General features: G+C 37.0%; 1 long non-coding RNA gene across 3 annotated transcripts; it reads right to left on the reverse strand.

The window, feature by feature from the left end:
• Window positions 1–9,597: 9,597 nt before the first annotated feature.
• Window positions 9,598–18,923, reverse strand: LOC140323852 (uncharacterized). Of its 3 annotated transcripts, none has more exons than XR_011919451.1 (3): window positions 18,372–18,916; window positions 16,540–17,960; window positions 9,598–14,706 (listed from the first exon to the last, which is right to left on the reverse strand). It is a non-coding gene; the product is annotated as an uncharacterized lncRNA (long non-coding RNA). The 3 variants fall into 3 exon arrangements; XR_011919452.1 differs by having other exon boundaries at window positions 16,540–16,697; window positions 17,754–18,900; XR_011919450.1 differs by having other exon boundaries at window positions 16,540–18,923.
• Between the last annotated feature and the right edge of the window lie 627 nt (window positions 18,924–19,550).

The following is a 19,550-nucleotide window of genomic DNA, read 5'->3' on the forward strand; positions in this document are numbered from 1 at the left end:
AAATATCTATCCACTGTCAAGTTTGTGTTCAGAAGGCTGGATCTACCACATTGAACCCAATAGTGTCACTGCTAAATCTCTTTGTGTGATGATCATCACTGACCGCGGGAAGTGCTAGTTATGTACCCCTTTGTACATCAGAAATGGCCAATTATGCACAAAAAACTCAAAATACCGTTTACTAATATTAGCCCCTATCTGGGTAGCCTTAGTTTGATTTAGAGCTGCACAATTACAAGCTGTAATTTTTGTATTCACTGGTGAACTGGGTTTAAACTTACCTATTCAGGATAATCCAGTTTAGTTTGGATTTAACTAAGTGGATTCAAAAGTGGCAGCATGCCAAGGCTTTTAATGGCTGCACTAGAACCCAGACATGTAAACTGAATCAAATTTATGAGGATTTTCGCCTACGAAGCAATACCTCTGAGGCACAAAGATGTTAATGTCTGAAACAAAAGCAGCTCAGATACAGCAGAGCAAATTTAAAATCAGGGCCATTTTTATCACAAAGCAATGGAAACATTTTTTCAAACCATTATATTTCACACAGATTTTGCTACACAAATATGCCTTGTTGAGCCATGACATGGTGAAGTCTTTTTACATGTACCCAGTCTTGCGGTATACATTATTATACATTCTGATAATTAAAGTGTAAAACTAACAACTGAAAATAGAAATGTTGCAAACTAGCACCATTTCCTGTACATGTGCATAGTTTTACTTATGTTCTAACCACATTATTTGTGTTTGCTGAGCCCACATCACTTCAAGGTTTCACTAATCAGCTGTTTGAATGTCATATCCTGTACTAAATACAAGTTTATCGTTCACATCTGACAGCAGCCTTAGTGTTAGCATAACCAGAAAAGGTCTACATGTAATTTTCCATTTCTTATCACAGGGTCAGAACACTGAGAAAACAGTGGGAACGTATCATTTAGCAGCAGGGGATCCTGCTTGTTATTACAAAACAGGTTTGGGATGACATACTTTCCAAGACAAAATATTAGTTGCAATATGTTCCAGAGAAAAATAAATAAGAATTTCAAATCTGTTCAAAATACAATCTCCAATGTAGGTTGAAAAATGTTTAACAGTAGCTCAAATATTTATGCAACATAATGTTTTATATGATTTATTACAGGCCAGACTTCAATATCATATGCATATGGATTTTTTTGTTGTCTTGACAACAGTCATGGGCTCTGTAGTACCAAAATAATCATCATCAAATACTTAACACAGACCTTTTATGTTGTGTTCCTGGCCAGGCATTTATAAACCATTAACCTTCATCATAAATGTTTCTAAAAGATTATATACTGTGTGTTGCCAATAATCCTTAATTTATTGAGGCATATAAAAAATTGTGTTGCTTAGGAATATGATCTTAAATTTTTAATTCTTCAGATGATCAAAAATTATATTAACAAATTAGCTTTTTATGTTTTTTTTTTATTACTATTTTTGGATTTTAGTTAGTAGAAAGGCAATTTATCGATCAGTTCACAATTACCCTACCTTCCTTTTTCACAACTGTTGCTATGGGACACAGGAAGTCTATTGTGTTTAGTATGACAACTATCTAATAGGCATATGTTGTAAGGCTAGGCAGCAAAACACAACAACTGTGTAATAAAGTAAAGCAGAAGCTAGAACCTACAAGGCAACGTAACAGGTTTCCTTTAATGTCTGGTTTACCTGCAGCATAAACCCACATTTCCTTTGTTTCCTCACCACTTCTCCTTTCAGCTGCCAGGTGTGAGAAAGTACAACTGTGTGTTACATCCAAATCACTCACCTGACTCCATATAATAGCTCCGAGCAAATCAACATGCCACAGCACAGAAAATATGAAGTAAGGGGAGTGAGTCGGATGCACCTACATATAATAATATTATTGTTATAACCCTTTATTTATAAAGTTCTAAAATATTACTGATGACTGGCGCATAGTCTTGGGGTTTTTGTTCCCGAGTACAGACAATAGTTACATTTCAGACATGTTCTCCAAAGTGAATAATGAGATGAAAAACAGAGAACTTGACAAACATTTTCAACACATTGATCTCCTTTATGAATGATTCTGGTCATCTGAGACTCCATGCTGCAGTAATCAAATCAATGATACTTTTAAGCTCTGTCCATATATAACTGGTGAAGTCAGCAAAAGAGAGTTTCACCATAAAAATTGGGAAAACCAAAGCAGAAATTGGATATGGTTCCCTCTCAGCACTTAGCTTAGTCTTGATTAAAGGGTGAGTTGGGAGGACACAGTATTTTGTTTTTTTAAAACCGTCATCATGGAGCTCTGGTTTTCTGAGTCAGTGACACCAAGACACTACGTGGAGTTTGTATGTTCTCATTGTGTTTAAAAGCATTTCCTCTGTGTATAGCAGTCTCCACACACAATCCAAAACCAACCTGGCAGGTGCCATATATATACATGAAATGTGTCCGGTTTCTGGAGTATCATGGAGTTTTTACATCCACACCATCTGGAGTGCACCGAATGGCTAGATTATTTGCAAATTTATTTATTCATTCACAATAGCCCATAATATTTTTTAAGAAAGTGTTGATTTATTGTTGTACTATTACATTAAAAAAAACACAAACATTCAAAGATGACCTTAAAAAATAATTACTATTGCATGCTGCTTCTAACTAAAATCAAATGTACTAACCTCATCAACAATAAATCTTTTAAAAGTTAAGCATGCTTCTCACCTCTTAAGATAGTTTGCAACATGTGCAGAGAGAATTAAAAGCAGCTGTTGTAGCTCCATTCAGTACCATATGTTCAGTCATGCATACAGAACAGGCTGACAGATATAGAGCAGCACATTAAAATAGGTCACCTCTTATATACTATTATTTTACAGACATGCTGAATGGAGCTTAAGGAAAGAAACTAAAAAAATAGGATTTGAAATGTGTCAGCCAAAACATTTCAATTAAAATAAAAGGCAGCAGTTTTGCAGTTCTACAGAAATACATAAATATGAATAAAGTATAAAAACAACCTGTTTGTAATCACTGCATTCATACTGTGCCAACAATGTGATTTTAATATTAGGGTTACATTTACACAAGAGCTAATAAAGTATCTGGATGCAACTTTACCCATTTATAAAACATGATTCATAAACCTAAAGCACATCTAAAGTCACAATCCTCACATTATTTGTTAATTTGTAGCAACAAACTTAGAAGCAACAATCACTAAATAATATACAAGTAATATATTTTTTAATTTTTTTAAAAAACATTACATTTTTTGTAGTGCTTAACACCATTTCTGGCTAAACACTAGAGAGGCTAAATAAAGTCAGCTTCCTGTCTTCAGAAAAAGTGCATTTTCATGATTCCTTGCATCGTGCTTATGGATATGGATGTTTACATTTGTTGTCTCAGTTCTTTACAGCACATTGGGGTGGCTACAAATGAGGACAGTCAGAAAGGATCATGAAATGTAGCCACAGTCATTAATGATATGCAGTTGGATAGAAGATATTCTGCAATAAAAAGCAATATTTGACTGTCTCCGTTTTATACAGGGTGAAAGTAAATGAGTAAAAAACAAAGGCAATACGGAGGCTGGTTGACCCTGTTGCGGCTCTTACCGTCTAACAGGTAAATTCTTCAGCAATGCTAGTTGGTGGGTGTGGGATGGTTAAAATAGAGAAAAACTGTGTACTGGAAGGAAGCTTGGGGACATTTGTACTGCAGTGGTGGGAAAGTGAAGCACTCCAGCGCAAAGCCCCCACTACAAATTTGCAGAGTGTCTTGAATTCTTCAGGATACAAAACACAATGGATGACAGGCTCTGTACACATGCCAGATTCTCGTCCGATATCTGTTCTGAGCCAATTATTGGACGAGAACCACTGCAAGTGTGTACGTAGCCTTAAGGTGCGTACACACTTCCAATTTTTATCGTTCCAATCGAACGACGAACGATCGATTGGGCAAAAAATCGTTCGTAAAAAAGTAACCAACGACGCCGACGAACGAGGAAAGTCGCTGGAAACGAACGACCGGACCGACGGATCGGATTGGACGACGATCGTTGAACATCGTTCGTGTGTACGGTCGTTCGTTGATCGTCCATGTTCAGAACATGCGTGATGAACGAACGTCCGTCACTTTCCTGTCGTGCACATAGTTCCTCTATCGCTCAAACGATCGTATCTATTGTGTGTACAATATCTACGAACGATCGTGTCGTTAACTCTATGTGCAGGATCGGTGCTATACGATCGTTCATATATATCGTGCATGAACGTTCGTCGTTCGTTTTCCAACGATAATAATTGGAAGTGTGTATGTAGCTTTACAGACATCATGGGAGATAGTGTAATTTATCATGTAGTGCATTCCCAGTATGGGCTGCCAGATTTTTTTTTAGGTTTTATTCAAATATCATTATATGGGGAAACACTTAACATATATAAAACATATATTAAAAAAAATAAAACTGATAATGTATTAGAGATTACCAGTAAACATATCTTCCTGGATGAAGGTACTTGGTTCTATTGACAATTTTCCTATATTATGGGAAAAGTTATACTAAGATATATAGTAATACGATGGCCTTTAGGCCATCAAAAACCTTTGGGTAATATGGTAGTAAACAGGTATAATTTCTGTGTCAAATATGAAGTGTGTGAACTATAGTAATACTGAATTCAGCAGTTTGTAGTCATAATATATGAGTGTCCATTACCTTCTGGCATGAACGCACACACATATACTTTAACCACACATACAGGATACTCATGGTGGCACATTTAGTAGCCATCCAAGTGACCTTATACCAAGGACACTGATCATTCAGGTCAGTTAATGAACGCATGTATATCTATAAAACATTATTATGATTTAATGAAGCGATGGTCAGTTTCTGAAGAAGTCAAACAACTCTTGTCTGATGAGGCCAAAGGAGCAGGAAATACATATTTATCTTCTTCAGGTCTATTCAATAATGGCATAATTATTATTCTTTTGTGTTTTATTGTTAAAACTATACACACATCCTAGAAACAGTGCTTTTTCACCAAACGGATTGATATATCTGCTAAAAATTATATAAGAGTCAGATTTTGTTGTTAATTTTCCATGGAAATAGAGATTAAAATGGATATCTCTAATCAATAAATATTGTCTAATTTCCATATTTTAATAATATTGGGGGATTTTATAGCATGCAGAAAAGTTGTGAACTATTGTACATGTTTATAAGTTGTGTCATCCTTAGGGACTTAATGGTTCATAAAAGAGGAAATCACATGTGGAAGAAGATTTAAAAAAAGATGGCAGCGGTGGTTCCAGAGCTTGATAGAACACAAAAAGCATTCATTGCCAGAGAAGGGCAATCAAATTACCGAGTCAGCCATACCATGTATACATGGTCTTTATGGAAAGTGACCTAATCCCCCCCCCCCAGCTTTAGCTCAAACAGACACACAATGCCTAGAATTAAAAAAAGATAATTGCTTTAATATGTTAACATCAATTTTTTTAGTATTTGCGGTAGCTGTGTATTATCCGATTTCTTACTAAAGCATCATATGTTGTTCCCAAATAACGTATCTGTATATTGTATATGGGTCATGACAAATATTTGCTGTTTTCTGAGAAAGCAAGGCCGGACACACAAATCTAATTCTGCCATCATCTGCCACTGTTTTATCTAGCCAGATAATAAACTATAATTGTCATAATGTTCCTTCCACTTACATCAAGATTAAAGAAAAAAATAGTAACAGAAAAAAGGACATGTTCTTCAAATTACCATAAATCCATCCTAGGAATGAGACATAGAAACTGTAAATATGAGCTGAGATAACATGCAGCAGCTTGGTTAATAATCCACACAACGGTAAACAGAGACATTTAGTGATTTCTCATCAATGCAAGGTCAAGGAAATCATGTTTTTCCTCATTATTAATAGAAGTAAATCATACTAGTATTTGTGTTGCTAGGAGAAATCATTTTAAAAGGCACCAAATTATAATAATGACTACAATAATGTGGATATGCTCCACGTGTTAAACTTGTCTAACAACCCCATTCAGTCCACAACCCTCTACCCTGAAATAAAACATTCACAACGCATGATTGGAACTGATGGCAATGACACCATCTATTACCAAATTACAACGAGGGTTAACAAGAATTGAACAACCGAAAACAACCACAAAAAAGCAATGAAAGCAAATGCAAGTGAAATAAAAGAAAAAATATCATATAGGGAAAGGAAATGTGGGGAGTACTAAGGACCGCTCATGAAGTAGTTTCTTGTCAAAAGCATTACTCATCCCTATTTAATGTACAGCCCTGCATAAAATGTTGGCTCTATATAAATCCTGTTTATTAATAATAATAATAATAATCTCATCATCATTACATTTTCATCCTAAAACTAAACTTTGCCCATGCAGGGGAAAGCAACAGTTCCTTTCCAATAAGAACCACCAAGGAAGTATATGCCTTCTTTAAGTTTTCTGTTTCCATTAACAAAAAAAGGCCTCATGTATGCTATAAACTGCAAAGCTTAGTGCTGACTGGCCCAGCATTGTCACATGTGAGTTACGAGATCTTTCTTAATTTGGAAGTACTGGGTATTTCATTTGGCACTTAGTTAAGCCAAATGGAGTGGTGGGTGTCTAAAGTAAGGATAGGCATATGATGTAGGTACAGTATATGGGGAACTAAAGCATGTCTGATGGTTTGGCCTAAATAGGGTCATCATACTAACAAAACTTAAATTGGAAGCATTGATAAAACATTTAATCTAGTGCTCCATACTGATAGTGGGTGCTAATAAATATATATAGATTACTGTAAAAATCCCACAACAAAAGCTTGACTCCTTATGCATATAAGCTTTTCCCTACCCAGGTAACAAATCAAACCCTATTTTGGAGAAGTATGCCAGTCCCCAAGGCATTTATGCTATGAATATAGGTATGGAATACAGTTGTAAAGGAATCCAGATACTTTTGTGCTGTGAAGCCATCTGCTGAACTACACAACCAGGCCCTCTCCTTCTACTGCAGTAGTAGAACAGGTTGCTAAGTTAAGGAGAGCCTTTAATGACTAAATTTTAGAACACTTGCAGACAAGGGTTTGATGTATGAGACAACCTGTTTTCCTATTGTGTAATGTAAATATAATAAAACAGGGTGGGCTACATTTCACTTACAAACATGAACAAACTGTAGAATTATTTTGTATTCCTGGAATATTTTATTATACATATAATGTGTTACTGAATATCAGTGTTATGATGTGTTTGATGTGCGCTTTACTAGCAGTCCAGCTGCCCAAGTCGTATACCTAGAAATCCTGTCTGGTACCTGAATACTTATCACTGCTTCCCCATTCTAAACCTGGTCACATATAGGTTTGTTGTTTAGACTTTTAGCCCTTCAAAGCAGCCCTATTTTTTCAAACTGAAATTTGCTTGACTTGTGTTACTAGTCTGTAGTAGATTGACTTTACTTATACAAAGAATTCATTCAGATTAATAATGTACTGCATATCTCCCTATCTCAGAATGTTCAGAATATCCATTTATGTAAACCTCATGAACACATAACTGGCAAGAGGTCAGGCTTAGAATTCATTACCCTTCTTACTGAAAGAAGCCATTGTGCCTTGGATTTTACTGTGGTTTTACCATATGCCCATAACTATGTGGACAGGATCACAGCATTTCTCGTATGTATGCTGAGCACAAACAAACTATTTGGGTGTATAGCTTAAAAACAAGCAATTAAAAAAAAAAGCTGTGTGTTTATTTGCTAACAACATTCATGGCATACTAAAAATGTTCTCAGGAGGTAATATAAAGATTATGATCCAGGCAGCAAAAATGAATCTGAGAATTGGTAATGATATCAATAAACATATGTATTATGCTACAGAAACAAAGTACACCTAATCTTCTTCTATTATATATTTTATGTAACCACTTCTCATTTGGCTTCTATTGTCACGTCATTTGGTGTTATGCAGCCTCTTTGTCATGCTTTACACTGATATATGTATACATTTTATTTGTTGTTCCAGTGAGTAGCAATGAGCATTCATATACTGTTTCCTAATTCATAAAGTCATGATATGACTTTTGGCAAGACAGTGTGGCAAAAAGGGGCTGCCAAGAACAACCCTAAACAAAGCTGTAAAGCTTCGGTAAAACTTCCAAAGCAAAATATTGTATATTACACTAAGATTAGTCTTCATTTGTATATATATTATTACTAGATAAAACTTTTATTATTCATTGTCATTTCAGTGAGATGAAGCCCATGTGTTGAAAGGTTGGCTATACTGGCGTGTATGCTGGAGTGGTTTCATACACACATCAAATCACATCACAATCACACACATCATCAAATCAACACCCAAGACAAATGATCATGCTCATCCCAGGCAAAAAGAATGCAGGTGTACAGCGAGCCCCCAGCAACAGTCATCGATCCATCCTGAAGGATCAATGAATGACTGATCGGGAATGACTGCTGTTCATTCATTCCCAATAGAGGAGAGCAGAGCAGGGTGAGGCTCGCTCATCTTCCCCCTCCCCTCTTCATTGAACAGAAGAGTGCTGTGTGTACAGTGCTCATTTGTACATCTGTCACTAGAAAAGACGTAACAGATCAATCCCTGGAACAGCGATCTTACATGTGCACATAACCTTAGTTCCATCAAAGCATTGTAGTAATATCTGTCCTGTCTCCTTTCTACATCAGTCTACATACTGCATGAGCTGCACCCATGTTTGCCGCTATTACCTAATTATGTACTATTTCCACCATTATTACTAGATAATATACAATTTTGAGCATATTAACAAAGTTTCTAGGCTAATCTTTACAAACATTAAATTGACATTATAGCTAGATAATTGCCTGCCCTTTGAAATTGAGAGCATTGTATTCAGAGTTTAATGTTCATATATTACATTGTAGTGGTTAATATTTTTCTTTCTAGTGTATGAGATTTCTTTCTCAGGCTAGCCAGGACCCAAGGTGCTATGAATAGAAGTGTTTGAAGCTAGGACCCTTATGGAAAAACAAGCAGGAAATTCCACTGGAATAAATAAGTGGCTTTCTTTGTGGGCAAACATGTCTGTATTTTGTCCAGAAACACCAAAGAGAAACTATCAGATTTAAAGAACAAAAAAGAAACAAATTATTAAGTGTACATTTTTTTATGGTTACCTAAAGAGATGCTTCCTCTCTCTTTCAGGGACTCTATATTTTTCATAATATTTTCTGTCAGAAATTAATGACTATCAGTCCTGTTTGCACACAAATATGTTTCCTAAATAAAGCATTTTATATACAAACAACATATTGTGAGGATACAGCATAATTGGCAACATTTGAAATATTTAGGAGGTACACCTTGAGGGGCTCGAGAAGAAGAAAGCAGTGCACTGGATAATAAATTGCGTGCCCCTTGATTGTGTATGGCGTGTAATGTTACACCTTTTTACCTATACTATGTTGTCTTAGGCAAAATATGGGGTACATAGAAAAAATTACTGCAAGGAATATTGAGACATAAAAACCTCAGGGCAAAATGTATTTTATTTTAGAAAATAAACTTGTACAACATAGCCTTTTTTGCCCACAAAGCAAAGAATTAACACATTATCTGAGCCTACCTTAAAGCGAGATTAAATTACATTTTATAGTTTTGTGATCAACCAGGGCTTTATTGCAAGGAGGGACTGCAGTAAGCATTCTTAACCTGTCTGTCAAAATCAAGCTGGCTGTCAAAATCATTCAGCTGTACATTCTCACTTCCATTGCGGTTGCGGGGACTGACAGAACTTCGGCAATCCTGTGCAGCAGTTATGTCATCCCGGCCCAGCCAGGAAAAGAAGAAAAAAGATGGTAGCGCCTGAGAAGGAATAAACCTACGTACACATGTCCAATGGTTCTCGCCCGATAATCGCCTCAGGGCTGATATCAGACGAGAATCTGGCATGTGTACAGCGTCCATCGACTGAACAACCATCCTGGCGGATCCATGGACGATGGACTACGAACGATCCTAATGCAAGGGAAGGGTAAGAGCGTGCCGCTCCATTGTTCTCTCCCTCCCCTCTGCATAAAGCAGAATGGTGGTGTATGTACAGCACTCGTTCATGCATCGTGCAGTGCTTAGTCATTGGAAAGGATCGTGAAAGATCCTTTCCAACGACTATAATTGCACGTGTGTACGCAGCTTAAGTCCCACATATTTATGTTAAGCCTGCTAGTAAAGTCCACTTAATACAGCGTCCCGTAAAGATGTGGCAACAATGCTGGATCCCTACTGAATTCAGAGCAGAGTTGTCTCTCTCATGTAGGTTCTGCCCGCTTGCACTACAGCTGTTTGGAAAAATGTTGCAGGGATTGTCACCGCTGATTCACAGTTGACCCCTTGTCCCATTTAGCCCTTTTTGGATTGACAGTGTTTGCAGTGTCTGAGAGGGAAAGCATGTGTTCATACAAATGAAGGAGAAATGGGATCAGTTAGGATAGGTTAAACCATATATGGTCATTTTTATTATTGCACAGTTTTTATATTGTGCCGACATATTACACAGCGCTTTACATAGTCCACAGTCATGTCACTAACTGTCCCTCAAAGGCTCGCAATCTAATGTCCTTATTATAGTCAAATGTCTTTAACACAGTTTAAGGTCAATTTAAGGGGGAAGCCAATTAATATAACTGCATGTTTTTGGAATGTTGGAGGAAACCCAGGCAAACACAGGGACACTTGCAAATTATATGCAGATAGCGTCCGGGCTGAGATTTGAACCTGGGACCCTGCGCTGCAAATGGCAGCGTGCTAACCTCTGAGACACCGCCCTGCCCAACATCAAGTTTTTTATTTTGCTTTTGTATTAGTACAAGACTTGTAAATCACATAGTAACTGGATTTTGGTATTTGTTTAGAGTGTGACTTAGGAACCAATGATAATGGTAATATTGGTGCAAATGGGAGAACAAAAGTTCACGGTTTTCCTGATGCTGGACCTGAGCTGTTGCTATCACACAGCAGATCACTACACTCAACAGTTCCAGCATAACTGCAGTGTTGGGTCCAGAACTCAAAATCTGCTGTCAATCGGTGTCCTCAATCCTGTGTCTGTCTAAAATCCTAGACTTTCTCACAAGATCTGGGACACTTGGCAATTAAAGATAAGGATAACATAAAGATTACAGACTACATTTTTAAAATACCAGGAAACCTTCTTCAGTTTAATATACCAGAGTGTATTATACTTTAGTGATCCCTGGTTGCAGAACTTGAGATTTGATTAAAATGGCTGGCACTTTAAAAAAATAAAGTTTGACAAACATGCACTTAGAGGTCCTTGCACATATCTGAAGCAGATTGCAGTCTCTGCTGCTATGGCCTAATCTCAGACCATTCTGATTGTACTACTTTTTTTTGTATTTTTATTTTGAAGGGTTACTTTAGGAAACATTCTACTTATTTAATTAAAGGAACAATATAAACTCAATAATAAATAGAATACATGCTTTAAAAGAACATCATGTCCCATAAATTATATATCTGTCTTGCCTTCTTATATATTTCCGAACATACTGAATAAACTTTGTAGAGTGTCATGTGCCAGAAGTTTTAGTTTTAAGTAAATGTCAACAATTCAGGAAACACAACTTTGATCATAATACCCTCACAAGACACATGTGAAACAAATCAGAAAACATTTCTATGGTTTTTTTTTTTGTTTTATTTACTTGTTTAAACATTCTGTTGGCAATTATGGAGTGCTGCAGTCTATCTTTCACTATGGAAGTGATTACACCACTTCACTACAATACTAAATGAACAGCTGTTTTACCGGTTTTCTCTTTATGCCAACAATGGTTGTTTGTTTTTCCCAGGCATCATGACAGGGGTGTAACACCTTGGATCCTAAAATGCACAGGATCCTTTCTGTAGGATCCAGAAAAATGATTGAGTGTTTGTAATATATATTTAAAGATGATAAAAACGTCAAAAGGCAACTGACATACTGACAACTGTTATACTAATTCAGATAATGCATGACATATTTTAAAGAATAAAGGCAACAAATGGTTCCAGTGTAAGATAACAGATGGATCTTCTTATCCAATCTTGTAATCTGTAGTTTAATAATGGACAATGCTTAATTCCAGACCCTAATAATGCCATAAAATCTGTCCTATTTTTCGCAAAGATAATGAAAACTACATAAGGGATAATATGCCCAGCACCAGTCTATCTTAAAAATAAATGCCCCGCTAAGAATTGGTGAATTAATTGGAAACCTATTTGCCTCAATAATAATATTTCAATAAATACATACAAAAATATATTGTAAAGTATAAAATAACATCTAACAATACCATTATATGCCAAGGTACAATCATTATAGCGGACACATATCACATTGTCAGTTTACAGTCTAGAGATTGCCTATTAGTTATGGATAAAGTAGGAAAGGGCTAGGGAAGTTAAGAGCATACAGTTGTACTAATTGCTAGTTTTTTTAGGTTCCTGGTTATCGGTTGCTGACCACCATACTGTTTGAACAATCCTTTGCTTGATGTCTGTACTTCTGCCTGACTTCTCAACCATGATTTCTCTGACTCCATGGATTATCTGCCTGGCTGACTAAATTACTGTGTTTGACTTCTGGTTTGTTCTTCCTCTACTAGAATCATTTGAACCCATTGGAATAAATGATTGGACTTCTGCCTTTCTGTGTATTATTTTTGGCCTCATTACCTGGACTTGTTTTTACCAGACCTTTGGAGTCATCTCACACATTGTAATTACCTCTGGTCCTGTGAGACTAGGTGGTTTCATGGTCACCAGATAATTCTTGATGTCATTGTTTGTGTGTACAAATTCTGGGGGCAACCCAGTCCTGGGACAATGCAACTAGCCTCCTGAGGCTAAGGCTGCGTACACATGTCCATTGGTTCTCGTCAGATAATCGGCTCTTGGCTGATATCAGTCGAAAATCTGGCGTGTGTACAGCACCACTCGTCCATCGTCACAACGACCGTCCTGGCTGATCCATGGACGATGGACGACGAACGATCGTAATGAAAGCAAAGATCCTTTCCACTGACACTTATTGCACATGTATACCCAGCCTTAGATGGGGCTTGCCTAAGGGTGAATACTACCAATACAGATTGGAAAACTGGGCAAAGCATTTGCACTTGACCAGGGGCATTACCTTCTGATCTCTTATTAATAGGTCCTCCTAATCATGCTCACTATAAAGGTACCCTCCCAAAACCAAACCAAAGGAGCCGCTGTTGAGGTCTAGAGATAAGTGAATGTTTCCATCACAACCTTAGCACTCAACAAGCAAAGGAGACAGTGGTACATAGGAGATTACAGGAGATCCACATAAATTTAAAATAAAAAAATCTCTGCATACACAGAAATTTGTTTAGACAGAACGTTACTTTTTGTCTTTGTATTTAGCATAGTAGTCTGGAAGCAGAGGTTTCTGCACTAACTACAGTAGCCCATATGCATCATCTGGGTGTATCCAGCATTGAGATCATTGTTTGATTACTGGAAAAAGCAACTGCATCCAAACAAGTGTGTGTTCATGACCTTATGTTTCAGTTTATTTTTGTGTGTTTCACACTGTTTTTCAACTTAAGTGTATTTTGTGCACGAAGCTGTAAAGGTTATACTGAGCATTTCAGCTGTTGAACAAGTCTGTTCATGTACAGACATATGGTGCATCTGTCTCATCAGTGCAGCTGTTGACACATATACTATGTCCAACCGCCTTGTCAGTAGCTGTAGACACACAGCAAAATATTCTTGGGCAAATGTGGGAATGAATACATTCACCATTATATTGTTGCTTTACCTACCCCTATTATATTGAGGGATTTACATAGAGCAATCTACCTCAATTCTATAGTCAATGGATAATACAACCTAAAATCCCTGTCACACATGTACACACTTGCCCAATAGACAGTTCATACACATTAACATGTGTGTATACTCCAACAAGAAATGTCTCTCATTTGTATGTTTTTGTTCTGTAAATATGTACAATACAATCAGTTTGTATAGATTTGCATAGTTTATACACAGCAATATATATTCTTGTTTTTCTCAGTTCTGTATTTGGTAGAAATTTGAGGTTCAGTTTTTACAGTTTATTTATTGGCAGAAAGCACAGAAAGAGGAAGCCTGTACCAAAAGTTTCCTAGCATCATAATATAACAGTAATGTTTACCAGTAAAATGTGTACTTTCACATTTAAAGGCTACTAGTTCAAAATGAGGGTGAACACATATAAATATAGAAAAGCAAATCAGGACATTCTAAGATCTTTACGTGATGGAGAGCTGTGGTTTTCACACAACAATGTGTTGTGCATTAACAAAGAGGTCTGTGTGCTGTTCTCGTCATGATCTGCTTGTTTCAGCCATAATTATGAAATGTTGCCTGAGTGACTATTGCCCTAAGTCATTATGATGATGGTTCCCTGGATCGGTTGGCTGATTGTTGATAACTCCACAATTCTGACACTGTTCAAAATATCACTTATTACCATTTTTATGTAGATTAATGTGCAAGACAAAAAGCTCATTATGGTCAATGAACAATATGCAGACTGTAACTGTAATCTTCATACAATCTGCCTGTAGAAAAGAAGAAACTTTTATAAGTTATTTTCACAATAAATGTATGACTTCATGAAAACTGTCAACTAGAGTTTATCAAGATTACACTAATATGCAAGTTTCCAAACTGAATTTGTACCCATTTTAATAATATAGAAGACCTTCCCTTAAAGTTGAACCTGTACGTATACATTTATATATACTCAAGTATAAACCCAGTTTTTTTTCCCTTTTAAAATGCCATTAAAAAAAAAGAATTTCAGTTTATAGTCAGGTCATACCAGTAGAAGGTCTGTGTTCTCATGTAAAGTGTGTAGCAAATACTTACCTTGGGGGAGAAGAGTCATGAGTTTGTTATACATGTCACACAAGGACACAGCGCCATCTACTGGTGATCAAATATATTTCACAAAAGATCATTTGAGGCCAAGTTACTAATTCAAAGGTACAAAATACCTTAATATTAAAATTGTCCATTGCTATGATAACTGTTTTAAAAGTTAGCAGGGACAGCTGCTTTATGTGCCTAAGGTTTATACTTAAGAATACTCAGGCAAAAATAAATACCTGTTTATATTCTAAATATTTGAATAGAAATAGTATGTGAGTTATTATTTTGTCTGCCTGTTTTCCCTGAGATTGTGTGTGTTTTCCCTATCTTTAATTGGATGGTGGCATATACATCGACATTTGAGCTACTAAAGCACATTTTTCATTAGAATGGGCACATGTAAAAACTTCAGAGTAAACTTACCTATGAGAAAACAATAATAAATAAATCATATATCATTTGTAGCCTCTCTGATGTATCTCCTATTATAAAATCACCAACCAAGGAGAACAAAATGTTACCCAATGATAATTTTTTGCTACCTTACCTTTTTAATGCTCAGTGTAGGGAATTTTGGTTTTTGAGCCATAAGTGGCCAGCATCACCACTGTCTGGTATGCTATAGCCCTTGAGTACATAACTGGCATGACTTAGATGCAATCACAGAAATGTTTGATTAAATTCATCTTTGAAATCCAGTTATCTGATATGTAGGCAGGTGTGGGAAGAAAAACTAATAGACCACTGTACTGTATGTCTCCAATGTAACCTTGCATCAGTGGTATGTAAAAAGAAGATTTAATTGATAAGAACTGGTATCTTCTATTTGATCTTTTACTATTTTTTGATCTTTTACCCTTTCATACCCTTTGGCGAATGTGCAACTTTAAAAACGGGCAGTCAGCTGGATGGCAAATTATAAATAATGGTTTATAAGGCACATAAAGAGTTTTTATTTTTTTTTATACTGCACTTAAAAAAACTTTTAATATTTAATCTGTTATTATATTTGGGACATTACCTTTGATCATAGGTTTTTTTGGTACTTAAACTGCAATTTATGTTATTCAGTGTAACACTAAATACTGTTATTAAAAGACACTTAAATGTTCTGTTCTGTTTATGTGGCCCACACCATTCAAGCATTCCATGTCACTCAAAATAACTGAAGCCCTTTTTTTCAACCATGTACAGAAAATATGATATAAGAATTTTCATCTATTAAGGTGTTAGTAAAACCAAAACCTTTTTTTTTAATTTTTGGATACTGCTGTTGGTGGCTGATATTGGAATGATTAGTTTGCTTTGTGGTTCTCCCAATGATGGTTTTGTGGTTCTCCCAATGATGGTTAGTGAAGATAAACCTCAGTAAATGCAACACAGATGAAATAAAAATGCTTCCCCAAAGTTTAAGCACCCTTTTAACAAACTTTCTAGGCCCCATCCCCATTTATTAATAACTTCACTAAGTAAGAAAAAATATTACCTGAAAAGGAAACAAATTGTAGAATTATACTTACCTTACCCATATGCCAGTGGTGCATAGGTGAGGATAAAGTCATCACTTCAAGAAAGATTCTTGTGGAATACAGAGAAGAGTGTCTTCTTGCAAGAAGATATTTTTGCAATGGGCTATAGTGTCTTCCCCCACAATCATTTTGAATCACACAAGATACAGCTGTACAGTACAAAAATGTGTTGTTTATTGATTGCAAATATAGTTTTGATCAGCATACAGTAAGATAATCAAATTTTGCTTTTCTTCAGCAGAATGTTAACAAAAAAAAAAAACTTAAGACAGCAAACTAAACAAAGGCCAAACAGGCAAAAGTATCTTGATTTATTTTGTAGCCTCTGGAATAGGAGTGCTTCCCTCTTTCGTCCCAGAGTCTGTGCTCAAAACCCTGTTTGGATGTCACACCTGAGTATTCACATCCACATGGGTTAGTCGGACCCCTCCTTCTGTCTCTCATCGCTCTGTCTACCTAAGCAATACATGGCCTCAGGCTCCAACTCCAGTTCCTTTTTATTGGGATTTGGCAGGTTCTGCACAACCAAATCCTGTCCTGGGAAAGGGATAGAGTGTTAGACCCACCCATGGAATTGTACATGCCCTCTTTCACCTCACCTCAAAATCCATAAAAACTCCAGACACAAGAATGAGAAAAAGTTTTGGCCATAGTCCTTTATTGGGGTTTAAATAGAATTTAACTTTGTTAACTCATAAACCATAACCATAAACATTGTGCAACCAACAATCTTAGTCATTCAAGCACCATAAATCACATAGAACTGACCATCTTTAACCATGTAAAACACTGTCCACCCACAAAGTGGGTAACAATACCCCCAATAAATATAAACTATGATAGGACATTCGGGTGGAAAGCTGGCAGCTTGATGTAGATAAAACTGCTACAGGTTCAGACTAAGGCTACGTACACTACGTAAAGGCTACGTAAAGGCTACTTAAAATTACAGATTAACGACAGATTAATGATTAATTTGACCTATCGTATAGTGCAAGATTCTGTACATGCTGTAACGATATGATCGTTTAAATATAATCCACCAATAATGTCCCCACACTATATACAATCATTTGAGCGATGCAAGAAGTGTTGTGTACCGGAGAAAGTGTACCACAGAAACATTCACAATTTCTGAACGACCATACATACAAAAGATAGCGAACCATTATCGCCATCAGAACCACCGGGATGGTGTTCCTTACCAGTGAGATTCGTCCTTCATTGTCATCGTTGGTCAGTCGTTGTTCACTTTTTTTTTTTAACGATTATCAGAAGATCGATCGTTAGTTGTTCGTTTCCAACGATAATTATTGCACGTGTGTACATAGCCTTACAGCTCTGTGTAAAGGCTAGCATGTTGATTTTCCTGGCAAAGTATCAGCAACCATTTGGATGATCAGCTCTTCACCCTAAAAGAAAGCCAGCCGACTCATCCAAAATTCTAACTTTTGTATATACTATAAATTAAATTTCAGTGAAGTTTAGGTGGAGGTAACAATCTCATTGGTCCCCTTTTTTTATTTGTTGTGGCCCTCACATTCTATTCAACACACTCTGTACCTAAATTCCAAAAAAAGTGTTGCAAATCTGCAGCACAATTACTCACAGCCTTATCCAGGCCTTTTAATCTCTTCCCCAAGTACAGATGCTGGTAAATACCCACTACATTTGGCCTTAAATACCTCACAACGCTAAACAATGTATTGTTTGTATCTATACCTATGCCATATACAGGCAGATCTCTATGTAGTGAAAAAGTTAAGAATCTGCAATTCGTCTTTTTTTTTTTTTTTTTTTTTTTTGTGAGTAAAGATTCTTACCTTCTTTAGTAAATCAGCCTCATGTCTTGTGTCTTGTATGTCCAAGTCAAGCCATGAAAACATATATTTAACAAGCAGGGGTTATCTCTGAAAGGAGTTATCTCTTTTACTATAAATAAAAGGAGGAAATATGTTGAAAAGCCAATAAACATTTCAAGCAGAGCAAGAACACTAAACTAAAAAAAAATGTGCACTAGGGCGTGATAAGACCTCCTGTGAAGGGCGTCACTTCCCTGATGCCCCCAGGGCACAAAGCTCTTGAGAGAAGACTGAATTACTCTGACCCACCCAAATGAAACCAGACAGATCCCTCTCCTCACAAACCAAATGAAGCCGGTTCAATAAGTACTGGTTTGGGAGATATACTGGTGAGAGACTCCCTCTAAAGCTGCGTACACACGTCAGATTTTTCTCGCCCGATAATCGGCATATATCGGGCGAGAATCTGGCGTGTGTACAGTCGGCGTCGTTCATCGTCCGTGGATCCGTCCTGGCGGATCCATGAACGATGAACGACGAGCGATCCTAATGCAAGGGAAGGGGGAGAGCGCGCAGCAGGGTGCCGCTCCGTCGTTCTCCCCCTCCCCTCTCCATAGAGCAGAACGTTCATGCATCGTGTAGTCCTTTCTCGTTGGAAAGGATCGTGAAAGATCCTTTCCAACGACAAAAATTGCATGTGTGTACGCAGCTTAAGGAAAAGCAAATGACCACAGGGCCTGGGAAGCTCTCCCACAAACATCAAGCAAGCGCCGAAGGTACCTGCACTCTCCATTAATGTGAAGAAGTAGTACACTAACCCACTTCCCATAACTGTGGAATTGCATGGATACGTTAGCTCATTCATGGCCAGACTTTGGTTATGTACACACGTGCAATAATTGTCGTAGGAAAGGATCTTGTATCACTTGTATTGACTGCACGATGCATGAACGAGTGCTGTACATACATTACACTCTATGGAGAGGAGAAAGGGAGAACGACACCCCACTGCGCTCTCTCCCCCTTCACTTCCATTAAGATCATTCGTCGTCCATCGTCCGTGGATCCGCCAGGACGGTCGTTTGGAAGATGGACAATGAGCACTCTACACACGCCAACTTCTCGTCCGATATTGGCCGAGCCGATTATCGGATGAGAACCATTGCACGTGTGTACGTAGCTTTAAGGTGCCCATAGCCA

Source organism: Pyxicephalus adspersus, chromosome 2 (genome assembly GCF_032062135.1).
Source record: "Pyxicephalus adspersus chromosome 2, UCB_Pads_2.0, whole genome shotgun sequence".
In the NCBI taxonomy this organism is placed as follows: Eukaryota; Metazoa; Chordata; class Amphibia; order Anura; family Pyxicephalidae; genus Pyxicephalus; species Pyxicephalus adspersus.